A 17,949-nucleotide genomic window follows, 5' to 3' on the forward strand; every position below is an offset into this window, starting at 1 on the left:
TTGCAAGAAAATGGAAACATTTTAGAAAAAAAATTAAAAGCTCTTTTCCATTGTTTTTCAAGTCCTCCCTAAAATACAAGTATTCGACTGAGTTATCTTTTGCACCTGAGAACACAACTTTCAAATGGAGTTTTTTTTTCCCATAGCAGTGATATTGCATATACAAAGATATAAAATGATCACTATAAGACTAGGCAAATTCATTTAAAAATCAGCGATTATACAGACCTGATGTATGTTTCTGTAAATGGAGTTATAGAGATAAAATGAGCAGTCAAAGGGCATTCAAAACCCAACAATGTTTGAAATAACTGAAAGCATAACCCACAAAATAACTAGAATATTCTTAGATTACAGAAGGTTGGTTATGTAGGGTCCTTAAAACATGCAAGTATTATCTTAGATATATTGGCAGTTAATCTTTAATTCTAAATTTCTTATATAAGATTCTAGCATGGGAATAGACTTAATGACATAACTCAATGATTCTGGGAACAGTCAACTGGAAAGCAAATTTTATATGGAAGAATCTTTGGCTAAGTGTTCTGTTAAGCTGACAACATATCAAGCTAGAAAATTTAGTTGATAACCTAGCATTAATTCTTTCAGTCTTGAAGCCTGGCAACTCAGAGTTTTAATATTCCTATGGAAGTTCAATTAGACTTATACACCAAGCCATCATGTTGTCAAATATATATTCCAAATTAGGTCCTATCTCCATATCCACTTCCAAAAAAAGAATCCTAATTTCATTGATTACAACAATTTAATGACCATTGGGGTCTTGGAAGCTCAGGTGCCTTTTAGAATAGTACTTCTCCAAATATGGGAATTGTTTGTGGTTTAAAGCTCCATTTTGTCCCCTCTCTCTTCTGAAGTATAATGACTTTCATGTTTCATTCCACTTTCAGTGAATAACAGAGCAACAAATGCGAGTTGTCCCATGGCATCAGCCCAACGGACAGCAATGAAACAATGGTGAAATGTAAATTTACATTCAATAGTCTCACTGGATCATGGGGCATCCATAAAAAACCAATGGAGAAATCTCTCTTCAAGTCTTTAGACTGTTTTTTTTTTTTAGATGTTTTTTCTTTGAGGATTTATTTGGGGGGGTGTGGGAGGTTTAATTTTTTGAATGCTTAAATATATTTTAGATATGTAGACCTTATCTTATGCATCGCTAATAAAAAATTTTCTCACTCTGTGAACTTTCTATTTATCTTGCTAGCTCTGTCCTTTGCCATGCAGAAATTCTTTAGTTTGAAACAATCTCAATTACCCAATCATCTTGATATGTTGTGATTCTAAATCTTTGCTTAGAAACTTTCTACCATCAGAGATCTCAGTGTATGGCTGGATATTAGGAAAATATTACAGGAAGGCATAGGGAAAACACTAGGGCTCCTAGGTAAGGATTATATGAGATTCTAAATATTCACAATGAGACTAATAAAGGATATTCTTAGGAGAGGATCACAAAGGGTCAATAATTATGTTCATATAATCATATAAAATGAACTCTATGAAACAGAAACAAAGAAGTTATCATTCTTTTGTCTTTTGTTTGTTTGTTTTCTCCTATCTTGTTTTCTTTTAAATATCTGTATATCTTTTCTTATATGCAAGTTTATCTATTTGGGGGAGGGTGAGAGGAATTTTATACTCTTGTACATGGAGTCCATAGGGCCAGGGAAGTTCCATGCAGTTTTGTAATTTGATTAAAATAATAATGAATAGAATTTTAAAATAATTTTCAGAATTGAACAGAAAGGGCTGGGAATGTGGCTTAGTGATAGAGTGTTCATCTAGCATGAATGAAACCCTGGGTTCAATTCCTCAGCATAACATACAGAGAAAAAGTCAGTAGTGAGCAAGTGATAGAGCCAGTTTGGCTCAAGTGGTAGAGTGCTAGCCTAGAGCAAAAAAAGGAGGAGGAGGAGGAGGAGGAGGAGGAGGAGGAGGAGGAGGAGGAGGAGGAGGAGGAGGAGGAGGAGGAGGAGGAGGAGGAGGAGGAGGAGGAGGAGGAGGAGGAGGAGGAGGAGGAGGAGGAGGAGGAGGAGGAGGAGGAGGAGGAAAGGAAGAGGAAGAAGAAGGAAAGAAGAAAAGAAGAAGAAGAAGAAGAAGAAGAAGAAGAAGAAGAAGAAGAAGAAGAAGAAGAAGAAGAAGAAGAAGAAGAAAAAGAAGAGGAAGAAGAAGACGACGACGATGAAGAAAGGGCAGTGCTCAGGCCCTGAGTCCAAGCCCTAAGACAGGCAAAGAAAGAAAAAAAATGAACAGAGAGAGGGCACAGTGAATCTGAAGTTAACTTCAATATATTCCACTAAAAATTCTGTGTTTTACGTATGAAATTGACATTAATTGTTAATGAGCAAGTCTCAAAAACAAGAACTGGCAACATTTCAATACAGTATTAGGGAGGCCACAGAAAGAAAGGAAGTACATTGAGGTTTTTACCCCATCTAGGTACAAATTCTTGGAACATACTCTTCAGATGACAGTTGAATATTCTGTGTACAGGTTAATGATCTTTATGGAACCTTCTTGGTACAGTAATCGTGACTTTCTAAAGCTCACCTGTCTGCCGAAAGTTTGTGCTATTTCCTCTGCCCTTCAGAAACTCCATACATGTGTGACACAGAACAGGTTAGAACTAGGGATATATCTACTCTTGATAATTGTAGCCAAATCATATATCTGTTCTAAGAGGCAGTGGCAACTGCAGGAAAGAAGCAGATTTTATAGATACGTATTATTATTATTGTTTTATTAATTAGTGAATTTATAACTTGATTGTATATATATAGATATATGTATAGATATATAGATATTACATTTTTTCTTAGCCTTGTTTCTCTGTTTTATTTGACAAGCTGTTAACAATTTTCTGATATATTAAAGGGGTAGTCTAGAATTTAAATGACTTAGATAAGCTGAAAATCCCTCAATATACCATTAAGAATGTGTAGTCAGTTTCTTTAGCCATGAATACAAAATGCTCATTTGTCACTATTTTCATTCATAAAGGCTATTTTTGATTATTTTGTACCAATCATGCTGACACAGAAATGAAAAATGGAATGAAATATTTTCAGTCTCCATAGGTGTCTTATTATTATCAAATGACCTAGAGGCAAAACAGACTATGTCCTACTGCAAGACCCCAGAATTCTTAAACTCTCCTTTAGTGTTATGAAATAATGACTTATCTTGCTTAGAGTAGGATGAGATTTACTTAGGTGTTATATTAAGAATTCTGCCTCATTATATTTTCATTTTCTTAAATTGAGAGTAAATTCATTGTCATAAATTGAGAGTAAATTCTTAAAGGACAATGACTGCCTCAGAAATAATTGTTTTTAGACTTTGTATAATGTAGTAAACTAGAAAGTCAGCATGAGGAATAAAACAAGAATCCATTCCACATAGGACAATGATGAGGTAGGCTTGAAACTTAAGTAATTAAGTAATATTATCCTAATATGTAAACATTTATATTTACCAGCAATAATTGGTATTATCTGATCGTTGGCAGAGAATATCCTTTGCAGTCTTTATTTATCCATGCTGTGCTTTTATTTTTCAAAATTTCAACTTTAGTTTTTGAACCACCTAGGCGCAGAAAGAACAGGTAAAACAAATATAGAGATAGCTAAAATTCACTGCATAAACATATACACACAGATAACAAAAAAAAGTTTTATTCGTTATGTGCTGACTAGAATGTAAACCAACAGTGTAGGTCAGGCCGGCGCTGTGGCGTCGGGTGCAGGAGCCGTTGCAGCCCGGGGTGCCCGGCCAGCAGTCCCAGCCGAATAGTTACCATCACAGTCGGGCAAAGACCGGATTGGGATTGGATTGAGATCTTCCCTTCGTGAAGGCACAGACCATCATTAAGGCTCCTTTACAAGGAGCACAGACAGGTGGAAACCTCCTGACGAAAAACTCGGATGCCTTAACTCTTGGGTTTCGACAGATCCTAAAGAAGATAATAGAGACTAAAATGTGGATGGGTGAAGTGATGGGAGAAACCGCCTTGTTGCTTGCCGAGGCCAAGGGCACAGCAGGGGACTCAGTGCCACAGCTGTCCAAAATGTTCAAAGACTCGAGCCAAGACAGGGAACGTAGCAGGTGCTCCCTTACCAGTGTTTGAACATTACCATGAAGGAACTGATGGTTACCAACGGACCGGTTTGGCCTGAGGTGGGGAACAGTTGACTAAATTAAAGAGGAATTGTGCCAAAATAGTGGGACTTCGGGTGGAACTGGCTCTGCCGCAGACTTCTGGATGAAGCCATCAAGACAACCAACAGGTGCGTGATGCCATTGAGTATGGCGTCATCCCTTGCTTATAGCATCACAGAGCTGGGTGAAAGAGAGCGAGATGAGTTCTAGAGCTTAAAGAAAATACAGGTGAAGAAAGATTCCAAGGAAAAATCTGAGAAGGACTGGAGCAACGGAGGGCAGCTGGAGATGTGATGGAGCCTGCAAACCTTCTGGCTGGAGAGAAGGACGCAGATCTCCTCTTTGAATAATCTTTCATGTTCGGCTTCTTTTGGAAACACCCAACACTTGGCTTCCATTTTAATTTAATGTGTGGGTTTAGTGAGTGTGGCTATTTATTTTGGGGCCTATAAAATTCACTGAGTGTAAAATTTACCTAGAGTCCTATGAAATTACTTTTGTAGAATGCAAATTCAAAAACCACATACCACAGTTGAATGAGATTTGTAGAACCTGCCTGGTACTTCTATACAAGTCTCACACTATTCCATTTACACCTTTTATATGTGATCTGTTTTAATAGGCATCCTAAGAAATAGCTCTAGAAAATATTAATGGTGGTTAACTTCTGTGGCAGTCTTCATTCCTACCCATTTGCTAATAGACTTTGGCAATGTTGTTTGAGACTGCTCTAGCCACTCTTGTGTTACTGTGGTACTTCTGCCTTAAGCTTTATGGAAACCTTATTTTTTTTTCTTGCATGACAGGTCTTGTCTGTCATGGGAGCAGTTCTGCCAACTTAAATGTAATTATATTACAAAAAGTAAAGTTGTTTGAAATTTTTTGAAAAAATATTAACTTACTGCTAAGAATAGTAGTCCTTATGCTCAGGTCAGTGACTTGCATTCATATCCAGGAAGCTTTTTCTAATCTTCATCTGTTCTTCACAGACTAAGCAGTATTTTCCAAATAACTCCAGGTGTTTCCATTCTTTTTTACCTACAGATGATTTTCCCACACAGCAGCCAGGTTGTCGTTTGTAAATGTACAATATTTGCATCCCCTTATGTCTCCTTATCCATTCTGAGTAAAAGCAAAATTTGGCCACACTCCGAAAACTCTGCAGGAGCAGGTTCAGGACATCTATCTATGTTCCTTTCCTACATTTCCTGATTCTTAGATATGACAAACTCACTGTAACTTTAGTTTTCAAGCTTTATTTCTCCCTGCGGATTGAACTCAGGTTGTTGACCTTGCTAGGCAATCTCTCTACAACTTGTTCCATATCCTTGTCCACATTGATGCTTCTTTCTGGGAAAGTTCTTACTTGAAATCCCCATGTAGTTTATTAGGAGTTCTGGTCAAATACCTTCTAAAAATAGACAAATTCTTTGTCCAGTAAAATCCTTTTTCTTTGGCCCATTCTGTGCCTAACTAATCAGAGACATTACGCCTTTTCTGTATTCAATCATTTGTGTTTTCTTTGCTCCCTTGAGTGATACATCCACTCCGGGAAGGATCTTCTTTTTTCCCAAAAGCAGAAAAAATGATTATCATGTATTTGTGTGAATGGCAACACTAGTGAATAAATCACAGCTGCCATTCTCTCTCTAATGCATGGCCAATCTATTGTAATCTCTTACCTTTAATTTTGCACCTTAATAAAATTAAATGCACCATTTGTGGAGGAATAAAGAAACACAGAAAATGAAAAAAGTTGAATACAAAAATGTAAGACTAAATTATTTGAAATTGTGCAAAATTTTTATCATCATTAATAACAACCACTATGTCTGCTACATTAATAAGATTGTTTACATGTCAGGCAGCTCATGAGCTAGCTTCTTACACACACTAACTCCTTGAATCCTAAAAAGGGGGCAAAACCAATAATTTCCTTTCCTTTTACAAATGTGAAAACTGAGGTACAAAAAGATCTTGTATCACAGATGCAGAAATAATAAATGATAGATCAGATACATAAAATTGAGAATTTTGTTTTATTATGTTTATTGTTAATTAGCATATATCAATAGTGCAAAGTAATGGTTTTGGCGACATTTTTCACATATTCGTACAAAGTACTGTGATTGAATTTACTTTCTCTTTTGCTCTGCTTTATTCATGGCCCTTTCCCACTATACTATTCAATATGTTTTTACTTTCCGTATCTCCACTTTCTCCAAATTCTACCTGTGGCAGATAGTTGACAATACATTTCTTTCTGAGTTTGTTTTATTTCTCTTAAAGTTTGTTCCATTTTACTGTGAGCCATATAATATTTGCATAATATAAATCTTCTATATGGGTGGATGAAACTTCCTTTTTTTTCCTATCTCTGTGAAGAATTCCTTTGGCATTTTAATGGAAATCATATTAAATCTGTAGATTGCTTTCAATAATATGATCATTTTAACAATATGGATTTTTCTAGCCTGTAAACACAAAAGGCCTTCGCAGACAGTTAAACAGTAGAAGTAAATCACAAGTATTATGATTTTATTTAAAGTAGAATTTGGGTACAATTTTTATGTTGTAAACGTAGTTCAGAATTCAATGTAACATCTCTCATGGAAATTAAGTATAACTTATCAATAAACTTCCTAGGCAACAAATCCCCCGTCTATAGAACCGATGAACAAACTCAAATATAAGAGCATCTGTAGCCATAAAAACATCTGTGGTTGTACAATCCTGAATAAAAAGTGTTTCTGAGATGGAGCAAATCTGTAGCAGTAGAAGGGGCAAATACATTCTTATATAGAGATTATCAGCTGTGAAAAAGTGTTACATTTGGGCCAGGAATCCTATGATCTGATAATTCTGTTGTCTTTTCTGAAGTTTTGAGCATTTCTGTGACGTCCTCCCCCATTTTTCCTAAGCACCTCCAAACAAGATGTACATGTCCTTTCTCAGTGAATTAACAAAACAACATTCTAAGGTTAGTGTACTGAAACTGCAGTATATCCAAGCTTGGTAACACTACATTATTTTCCTGTTTACATGCAACTCAGTCTGTGTAATTCTTCATGTATTCCATCAAAAATTCTACATTAGCATTGTACAGGTACATATGTGTCTTTCCTCTACCTCGACCTCTAATTTCAATCAGTTTTGAGCTTTAAATGATTAAGCTTGAAATAAATGATTAAATATGTCTGTGATAAAATGTATTTGGAGTGAATAAGTGACTGACACAGTTCTCCAATGAAAATTGAGAGAGAATATTTTAAAGGGTATAACCCCATTAGAGAAAGATGTCTACAAAGTATTTCTATTTTCTACAACTTGAAGGATCAGCACAAAATACAATATAATTATTGGACACTGGAATTGTGCCACATGTAATCTCATGGTCCTGCTCTCAGACACTTCCTTTAGAAAATAAACATGACATATATATGTATATATATCATGTATGTATATATGTATATTTGTGTGTGTGTGTGTGACAGTACTAGTGATTGAACTCAAGGTTGCTAGCTCTTTTGTTGCTTCTTTTATACAGCTTTTTAAAATCTGTTTTTTCAGACCTAAAGACCAAACTCAGTCCCATGCACTTGCCATATAAGAGCTCTTCCACAAAACTAAATCTGCTACCCCTCAAGTGTTGGTTTTGTTTGGGGTGGTGGTGGTGGTGGTGTGTGTGTGTGTGCTCTACAACTTGAGCCATAACACCATTTAAAGGGTTTTTCAGATTAAATAGAGAAAAGAATCTAACACATTTTTCTACCTAGACTTTCTTCACAGTATAATCCTTGTATCTCAGGCTCCTCAGTTAGCTAGGATTATAAGCATTATCCACCTGACTTTAACAGAAGGTTCTTTGTGATCTCCTTCCTTCCTGCCTTCTCCATGTCACTGGCTCCTCCTAACCAAATACAATAATCCTAATTCTAGTCATTTTCTCCATAAAACTTCTCTTATAATTCTACACAATGCTAATCTTATTTGGTTATTCTGAACTCCAGAGTTGAGTGTTTATCCTGGTATATTGCTGTTTAGTTGAATAAGCAGAAGATTGAGTATTGCTGATATCAATTTATTTTAAATATGTTCTACACTGGAACCAAATCATTGATGGCTGCACATTCACTGTATTCAGTCTTGCTTGTCCACCAGGTCCAGATGGCAGAGTTAATGAAAATCCAATTTCCAATCTAGAGATGTGCCTGGGTGAGAGTAAAGGTGGAATTATCAAACTAACATGACTCAAATTTGAAAACTAAAATATGTAAGAAAAAATTCAGAGCTACAATGTTCCTAGTTTTTCCTACATTGGTAAATTGTTCTTCAAGACTACACTCCCTTACTGTCCTGGAAGATCATTATTTGTATGACTTTCCAGGATGGCAAACAACTCAACTATTTCTAAAATTCACAATAAACTCACTCTTGCTTTGTTTTTCACTCGAATGTAATATAGAGGAGAAAACTAGCAAATCTTAATGGAATGCCAGAAATAATTTACAACAGAAATAATGTACAACATTGAGTTACCTTAATTCCAAGTATAAATATTATACCTTTCATTTACACAATGTTAAATAAAAAATGTGAGAGCCATGAAGGATCTTCCTTTATATGCCACTTCACATACAGTGTTCAGTGCCAAATAACCCAGGTCCTATATATCAGTGGCAACAATTTTTATATAAATATCAGTATGAAACACAGATCTCAAAATTTGTCTTTCGATAATGCCCACTGACAACCATATCCGTAACACTCACAATGAAGGCTGATGGTAGCTGAAATATATACATATGATTTGAGGTTTTCCAATGGAAAACTGATAAAATATTTTAAGACAAAGACTCATGTGATGATATTTAGAGTTTAGTATTGGCTTACCACATAAAAACTAAATTATAGGCACACACAAAAATAAAAAATACTGATGTTGTGACACCATGAATAGAATTGATGATCATTATGTTAAGTGAAATAAGCCAAGCACAGAAAGACAGGTACATCATGATCTCACTGAAAATGTAATACTAAAGAGTTGATCTCACAGATGTTCAGAAAGAGTTGATCTCACAGATGTTCAGAATGGGATGGTGATTACTAAGGATTGGTGAGACAAAAGGAATGGAGTATTATAGGAAAATATTTGTCAATGGATTCTGTGTTAGAGTAAAAGAGCAATAACGTCTCTTTCACTCTTGCATAGTAATGTGATTGTAAATAATAATACTACGTCATATAATCCTAAAACTTATAACAAATTATTTTGAAAATTTATGACAAAAATAAGTGTACCACCACACAGTTGTACAATTCACATTGCCTAATTTTAAAACTTACTTCCAAGCTACAAGAGTCAAAACAATTTGGGATAGGCATAAAGATTAACAAGCATATGGTGTCTCCTGCCTATAATCCTAGTTACTTTTAATCTGAATTTGACTGGATCATGGTTTGAATCTTTCCTGGGGGAAAATGTGTAAGACCTCACTTCATTAAGTAAAACCTGTTCTTCATGTCACCAGGTTTTATTCTCATATTTATTTCATATATAATTTTCATGGCATTTTTGGTAAAGATTGTTTCAGAAAATAGAACAATAAAGGTGATATTTGCAAAAGGAAATGTAAAAATGTTTGTAGCAAATAGATTTCTATCATATAATTTGAGTTGAAAAGAAACTTTTAATTTTTTCTATTTCAGCCATTGAAATTAGGATACATTTATCACATCAAAACTCAGGAAAATGGCTTACATACCTGACAAATAGTCATTAAAACATTACTTTTAAAAACAGTATTATATTCTAAATCTATTCTGAAGTTTCCAATGTTTTATATGAAACAATAATGTTCAATTTCTGAAAAACAGAATTTTATATACTGTGCCAAAAAATATATTAATTTCATTTTCTATCTTCTCCATCTTGAGTATCAATCTCATTGTCCAGTGTTTCTCAAATGTTGGAGACAGTAATACCAAGAAAAATTTACCTATAGTTTGCCAAACATATATACATATATGCATTGAAATATAAATATTGCCTTTTCTCCAAAAAGTAAAAAGGTAATTGAGAAATTTGAGTCAGAATTGGGATTAAGATGTGAGACTTTCATAACACTTATCTTCAGATGACAAAGCTCTAAAAGATAACACCCATGCAAACATAAGTAGCAGAGAAAGTCAAAAGTAGCGAAATACCACACCGGATGAGTGGAAGCCTGGGCCACAGATAAAAGAAAAAGTCACTTCTGTAGTTTTTACTACTAAGAGGAGGCCCAGGTAATACAAGGATAAGTGAAAATTTAGCTTTAATATTTAAATATGGAAAAAAATGACATAGGACTTGCTACCATTTCTTATTAAAAATTAACCATAGTTCATTAACTGAGAGTGAAGTTGGGGAATGAATAAGGGAAATATGAAATATTTATAGTCAGCAAATATGGAAAACATTGTAAAAAGAAATAAATAATAGCATCCCTAGTGCATAATTTATTATATACAGGCACAATTAGAGTGTCAATTTGAGATTTGGAATTATAAATACAAAGGAAAACTAGCCTACTCATGAGATTTCCTTCAATGTTTATAATTGCTCTTAAGTAATCCCAGAAAAGACAGGTATGACAGAAATACAGATATTTATAGAAACGTTACATTAAAGTGTGACAGTAAAAAGGAAAATTGAGAGTATTGTTAAAAGAAAGATTATGAGGAGAAACTATAAAATCTAGAATTGTTGAGAGAAAGGAAACCAGCAATAGAAAAATGTAGTGATTTTTATTTTTGTGATTCTTCAATGGAAAACAAAAATAACTTTGCTTAATTTTGTCTACTTCTTAAATCCTTTGTAGAATGGAAAGAAACTCAGTTATAGTATCCTAGACAAAACGTTTCATAAAATGCAACATTCACAAATTAAAATTCTCAGTAAGTTCAAAACAGAAATTATCTTCATTAACCTGACAAAGGAAAATTCCATACCTACAATTAACATCATGTTGCTAAGACACTAAAAGTCTCATCTTAAGAAGAGGAATCAAAGGTTATCCATTTTTCCCAGTTCAACTCTGTTCTACATGTTCTAGTCTGTAAATGAAACAAGAAAGAAAAGAAAAATATACAAATTACACTAGAAGAATTCTTTTTCAGATTTGACATATGATCATCTGTGTATAAAAATCAGGCAAAATCTAGAAACGAATTTCAATAATAAGTGAACTCAGCAAGCATTTTGAAATATTACCTTAATGTACTAAATAATTTTTTAGATATAAGGAGTAACCTGAAGTTTACCAAAATATATAATTTATAAAAATATAAAATATTTAGTACACAGACCAAGTTAGCAAAAATATTGTAGAAAGGCGGTAAAACATAACAAAGCTGTGTCCTGGTTGCTCATGCCTGCAATCATAGCTACTCAAGAAGCTAAGATCTGAGGATCACAAGTTGAAGCCTTGGCAGGAAAGTCTGTGAAACTCTAATCTTGAATAAACTACTCTAGAAAAGGTGGATTAGGGCACAGTGTAGCTTATGTGGTCGAGTGCTAACCTTGAATACAAAGAGGCTTGATGACAATTTTCAGATTGTGAGGTCAAGCCACAGGACTGGCAAACAAAAATAAACAAAAATCCAAACCACAAGTGAGTGGTGTATGATTGTCATAGAACAGAAGTCACAAGATTGTTATGAGGTATTGTCCAAAGTTAGGTACTGGTAATTCATGCATGTAATCCTAGCTATTTAAAGAGGCCAACATGTGTAAAAATCACAGTTTAGTACCAGCCCAGGCAGAAAGTCCTTTTGACTCCAACTCCCTATAGCTAGTGAAAAGCCAAGTTTGAGGCTTTGAACAAGTGGCAGAGTACCGGCTGAGGAAGCTGCATGAGCTTGAGGCTCCAAACAGGGAAAAAAGTACAGGCAAAACTTGAAGAAAGAAAGAAAACAAAATAAACCAGTCTATCCACTCAGAAAAAAAATTCAAGTTAAATATCTGATAAAAGATGGATACTTTGAATACAGGAATTTTACTACAAAAGATTTCAACATTTTGATACAGAAGACAAATGGAAAATGTGCAGACCACAGTCCAAGTAATTCCAGAACATAGGAGATATAAGAGGTACAAGTAGAAAGACCTTAAATTTCAGGCCAGTCTGAGCTATATAGCTACATAAAGATACATGAATGCAAAGTAAGCAAGAAAAATTTGCAAAGCATCATTTACCTTAAAAAAGTCAAATTCTACCTAAGCAAGGACTCACCTCACACCTACCAAAATTGCTGTCATAATAATACTTGCTCATACAAATAATATGTTATATATTTTCAAGCATCAGGCTTGGGGATTGAGCTCAGTGGAAGAGCAGTTATGTTCACTCCTCAGTGCTGCAATCAATTAATCAATCAATAATCACCAATCACTTTGGAAACATTAGTTTCCTACAAAATTGAACATGGATAACTCTTCAAGTCCAGTTCTATGTATGTACCCATGAAGTATATGCTCATACAAAAGTCTATGCCTTGCTTTGAGGAGACAGGATACTGCTGGAACTTGAACTTAGGGTGTGGTTCTTGCTAAGTTTGCACTGGACCACATAAGCTGTGCTTCCATTCCTGTTGGCCCCTGTTAACAATAAAATCTCACTTAAAAGTAGGTGGATATTCATCCATGATTCACCTTGCTTAGGCTTGCTATCATTGTTGCGATCACAGATATGGGCACCATTATCTGTTTTCCCTCTGAGAAGATGGAATCTTGCACATTTTTTTTTCTACCCAGGATGACCTGGTTCTGTGATCCTCCCAAGTTCAGCTTCCCAGCGAGCCGAGGAGACTGGGACTTGCCACTTTGACAAGCTAGAGCCTGAGAGGTGGATCTCACAAACTTTTTGCCAGGATTGACCTTGAAACATGATTCCCTCAGTCTCAACCTCCTAAGCAGTTAGGAATCCAGATGGGAGCCAGCAGGGCCTGCCTCATAGCCTCTTCATTTTAAAAAGAACCCAACTGAACAATGGGTGAATAGTGATACAAACAACCAATAAAGTACTATTGCTCAACGGTAAAATGGAATAAACTTTTGATATTAACAAAATAACAGAAAAATCTCACAAAAGATATGCAGTGAAATAAGCCATATAGGCATGCAAACACATTTTTTTCTTTTTTTATTAATTAAATTTTATTGGCAAGGTGTTTTGCAAAAGGGGTACAGTTACATATAATAGGGCTGTGAGTAAATTTCTTGTGATATCTTACACCCTCATTTTTCTTTCCCTTCCCTTGATCAGGTAGGCATATATACAATAGCCAGTGTACCAAAATCATATACAGTAGCCACGTGGTATACGTCAAAGGAAATTCACCTAGAACTTTAAATATAACGTCAACAATAGAGTTGCAAAACACATTTTATTAAGAAAAATTGAAATGGAGCAAGCCCTGGAACCGAACCAGACCAAGCTTTGTTTCACATCAAGGTTCATTTATTAAGTGAAAATGACCAGCCAGGGCTAACTCAGCTTGAGAGTGAGTAGCCCTGAGCCTCAGCGGCACGGGGTTTGTGAAGGCAAAAATCACATGTACCACTCACTGGTAGTCTGGTAAGTTAGGCAAAGCAAGCAAGCAATCGTACAGGAGCAGATTGTTGTTAGTGATTACAATTTCAGTGAACTCCGGTAAACAAAGCAATCAAAGCAATACAATTTCTTGGTTTTGGGTGTAACTGGTATTTACCTATTTAACTTCATTAGTCTTAAATCTCTCTTTCTGGAACTTCCCAAAACTAAGACATGCAAACTGAGTGGTCTTCTTCATTCCTTTCTTTTGCAAAGTTCAAGCAGCTCTAGGTCAAGCTGCTTTTGGCTCTTGTTATTCAGTTTAGGTTTGCCCTTCCCGCAGCCCACTACCTTGTCTAAGCCTGTTGTTTCTAGGGACTCAAAAACGGGTTTCCCTACAACTTTCACTTGGCTTCCAAATTTCCAACTCTTCTTTTGGAGACCTACCAGAGCAATTATCAGGGTAGTTGCTCACAGTGACCATGAGAACAGCAACTGATAAAAACAGCATTATTTCCCTAAAGCAAATTAGGGTCCCATGCTCACACTCCGTTTCAACATACATATTTATACTTATAAGAAAATGTAAATGCAATATATATTTATATTATTCATATATTAATATAAAATATTTATATATTCCTTTATAAAATTCAACCTAACTTATAATGTAGGTAAAAACATAACCACAATCTCCTGGAAACACTGAGTGCAATATAAACAGAACTAAAAAAGATGGTTAAATGCTGGAGGGGATGTGGTCAAAAGGAAACCCTACTATATTGTTGGTGTGAATGTAAACTTGTTCAACCCCTCTGGAAAGCTGTATGAAGGATCCTCAGGAGGCTAATCATAGAGCTCCCCAATGACCTAGCAGCCCCACTTCTGCAAAAGATTACAGGGAAGAGCACACTAAAGCCACTAGGACAACAAAGTTCATCACAGCACAATTAGTCATTGCTAAAATATGGAACCAACCCAGATGCCCCTCAGTAGACAAGTGGGTCAGGAAAATATGGTGCATAAAAACAATGAAATTCTATGCCTCTATCAGAAAGAACAACATTGCTCCATTGACATGGAAATGGAAGAACTTGGAAAAAATTATACTAAGAGAAGTGAGCCAGACCCAAAGAAACAAGGATTCTATGGATTCCCTCATAGGGAATAATTAGCACATATTTAAGCTAATCATAGCAGAAGATCACAGTAGCCCAGTAGCTATGTCCTTACGAACACATAAGATGATGCTAAGTGAAATAAACTACACGTTATGGAAACAAGTTATATATAATTGTAATTACTTTCAACATGCCATGTGAAATTGTACCTTTCTTTTTTCTCTCTCTTGTATTCCCCTCCTGTGATTGTACTTCTCCTATCATTGTATCTCATCTGAGTACCCTGGATACTGTATGTGTATATATATATATATATATATATATATATATATATATATATTATATATATTAGAACTAGGGAAGGGAAAGGGAATATTAATATTTAGGGACAAAGGATAAAAAGACAAATGATACCAAAAGCAATAGTTACAAAGCCATTTGGCACCAACTGTACAATTCATAGGGATGAAGAGGAAATGGGGAGGGGGAGGAATGAGGGAGGAGGTAACAAGTTGGATAAGAAATGTTATTTTGAATGTAATATTGGATGCATATACCAAAAAATCAAAATTTATCAAGTCAAAAACTTAATGTCCCATTTATTGTATATTCTATATTGCAATTCCACTTTGGTAATTTGATGATAAATCAACCTAGTATAAGAGTTAAGATCTAAAATGTCAAAAATAGCTTTGTAAAATATCTTTGCAACATCTGAACTTTTTATTACATCATTTAAATTCTTTCTATTGCTTTGAAATCTTGGGTTCTTGCTCAACTGTTTAATTGCCTAAAAATGTTCTCTACAATATCTATTCATGTGAACACTTAAAAATAACATGCAAAACAAATTACAGCAAGAACCCCATTCTTTAATCAATATCACAACATAGAACACAAAATACAAGCAGGGGGGAAAGGTGTTAATGGGTTTTTAGAAAACACATGTATAAAAATAACCTCAGAGCTGTATTATTATCAATTATAGAAGTACAAACACTCATGCAGCTGTTTAGAAGTGCAATATGATGATTGTTTTCATCTTAACAGTACAAAATATGTTTATCCCTTATTGTAGTCAGCCTGAGAGAATTTTCTGGCATTGTTTATTTTCTTCTTTCTACTTCAAGGTAATTTATGGAAATGTACTTTGAGAACTTTTAAGCTAAAACACGAAATCTTTGCACATAGAACAAACTGATAACAATTCCCTCAAATAAACTCTCAAGCAGAAAAAGCACATGACTTTCCTAAAAAAGATGAGCAGCAAATTGAGAGCTGCTGGAATTTCCTACCCACAGCTTTCCTGGTGATCAGATAAACATTTCTTCAAAAGGTTAATGGCATAGATTGGCCCTACAAGCAGGAGTTAGGAGCAGTGGCTGTCCTAAATACTCTCCCAATGCTATGTTTCTTGCCATCCAAAAGTAACAACCCTAAAGCTCTGATGAAAATTAAATACCAGTTCTGGGAGATTTGAGTTAAAAATATTTCCCATAAGTGTTTTTATTTAAATGTATTGCCATTAGAAACATCTGATGTTTACTCATTACCATGAATGCTTATGTCCCAAGTGTTTTTTTTTTAAGTGCTGTCTAGGTGTTTGTTCTCCTCATATAAAACTTTGTGAAGGAGAAAATAGTTCTATCTCAATGTTAACAGAACTTTGCTCATGGCAGTTGATAGAAGTTTGAAATGCTATAATTCTATTTGGCTCTTAGCTAATATGTTGACAACCTAACTGCTTCAAACTTTGGACTTATTTACAAATCACATCTCATTATGGACATAATATATTAAGGTGAGGTCATGCTTAACTATGAAAGAACACTAATCTAATAGAACACTATCCATATGAAGGAAGAAATTTAGAAATAGACAAATGAACAGGGAGAATTCCATTTGAGGATCCAAGTTGTACATGTCTTAGGAATCTAAGACCCTCAGAAATCCACAAAAACCCAGTAGCAAGACATGAAACAGATTTGCCCTCAAAACTCTCAGGAGGAAATTGTCCTACTGCCTGTCACTTTAATCTCAGATGCCTTGCTCCAGGAACCATAAGACATATCTGCCTGTTGATTCAATCTGCCATACTTGTTATGGTAATTTTAGTATTATCGGAGTAGAGGACAGGTATTTATCTCCAGAAAGTGCAGTGCGCTAGGTATTACAAGTACATATAAATTACATTTTAATTCTGTGTTCAAAAAGCAAAAAGCAGAGGTCTAAGAAGAGGTCAGAGAAGATAACCAGAAGGTAGAATGACTTGAAGCAAGAAGACATGTATACATTACAGTAAAACATTTTTTAATCTAAAGAATGGCTACAGGTATTCCAGACCGAATAGGATAAAAGTAAAGCAAGGCAGGGTGAAGTGGGTTGGGGAAGACAACTAAAAAGTAAGGACAATTACACTAAAAGAAAGGTTGAATGACCTTAAAAAGAAGACTTCACTCAGTTCTCAAAGATATCTAAGAGCTTTGCTAGCATGATTGAAAGTCCAAGAACCAGGTTAAAAAATACATTTTATTGCAAAGTCAAGAAGGTGGATAGAATTACAGCAAATTGCCTGTGTCACAGAATTGCTCTCATAACCTCAAGTATGGCTGATTTGAAATTTCAGACCAATTGACCTAAGAAGAGACAATGACCCTCTCAAATACCTCACATCCAAAAAAGAAAAAACAAAAACCAAAGAATACCACAATGATCGGTGAGAAATTGGGTGTATCAGAAAAGAAAATTTCACTAAGAACATTTAGAGTTGCCCCAAGTAAATCTAAGCCACATGTATTGCCTTTTGTCATTTGGGTTTTCCACCATTTTGTTTTGGTAGAGAAGTTATTGTGTTGATTCTGGAAGTGTGAGCATTCTTTTGTATTCCCTTATAAAATAAGCCCATATCTGAACTAATGGCTACTACAACTTTAACAGAAACTTGGATAATGAACTTGCTAAGAGAATATAAATGACCTTACAACCAGTAAGGTGACAGAATGATGAAGGATTTTATTCATGGACTATAAAGTTGTGCAAATTTATCTAAGATACTGGCTCTAATG

General features: G+C 34.9%; 1 pseudogene; it reads left to right on the top strand.

Moving 5' to 3' along the window:
- The first annotated feature begins 2,494 nt into the window (after positions 1-2,494).
- LOC125364273 lies at positions 2,495-4,601 on the top strand (annotated as a pseudogene).
- The last annotated feature ends 13,348 nt before the right edge of the window (positions 4,602-17,949 follow it).

This window comes from Perognathus longimembris, chromosome 15, assembly GCF_023159225.1.
Source record: "Perognathus longimembris pacificus isolate PPM17 chromosome 15, ASM2315922v1, whole genome shotgun sequence".
In the NCBI taxonomy this organism is placed as follows: Eukaryota; Metazoa; Chordata; class Mammalia; order Rodentia; family Heteromyidae; genus Perognathus; species Perognathus longimembris.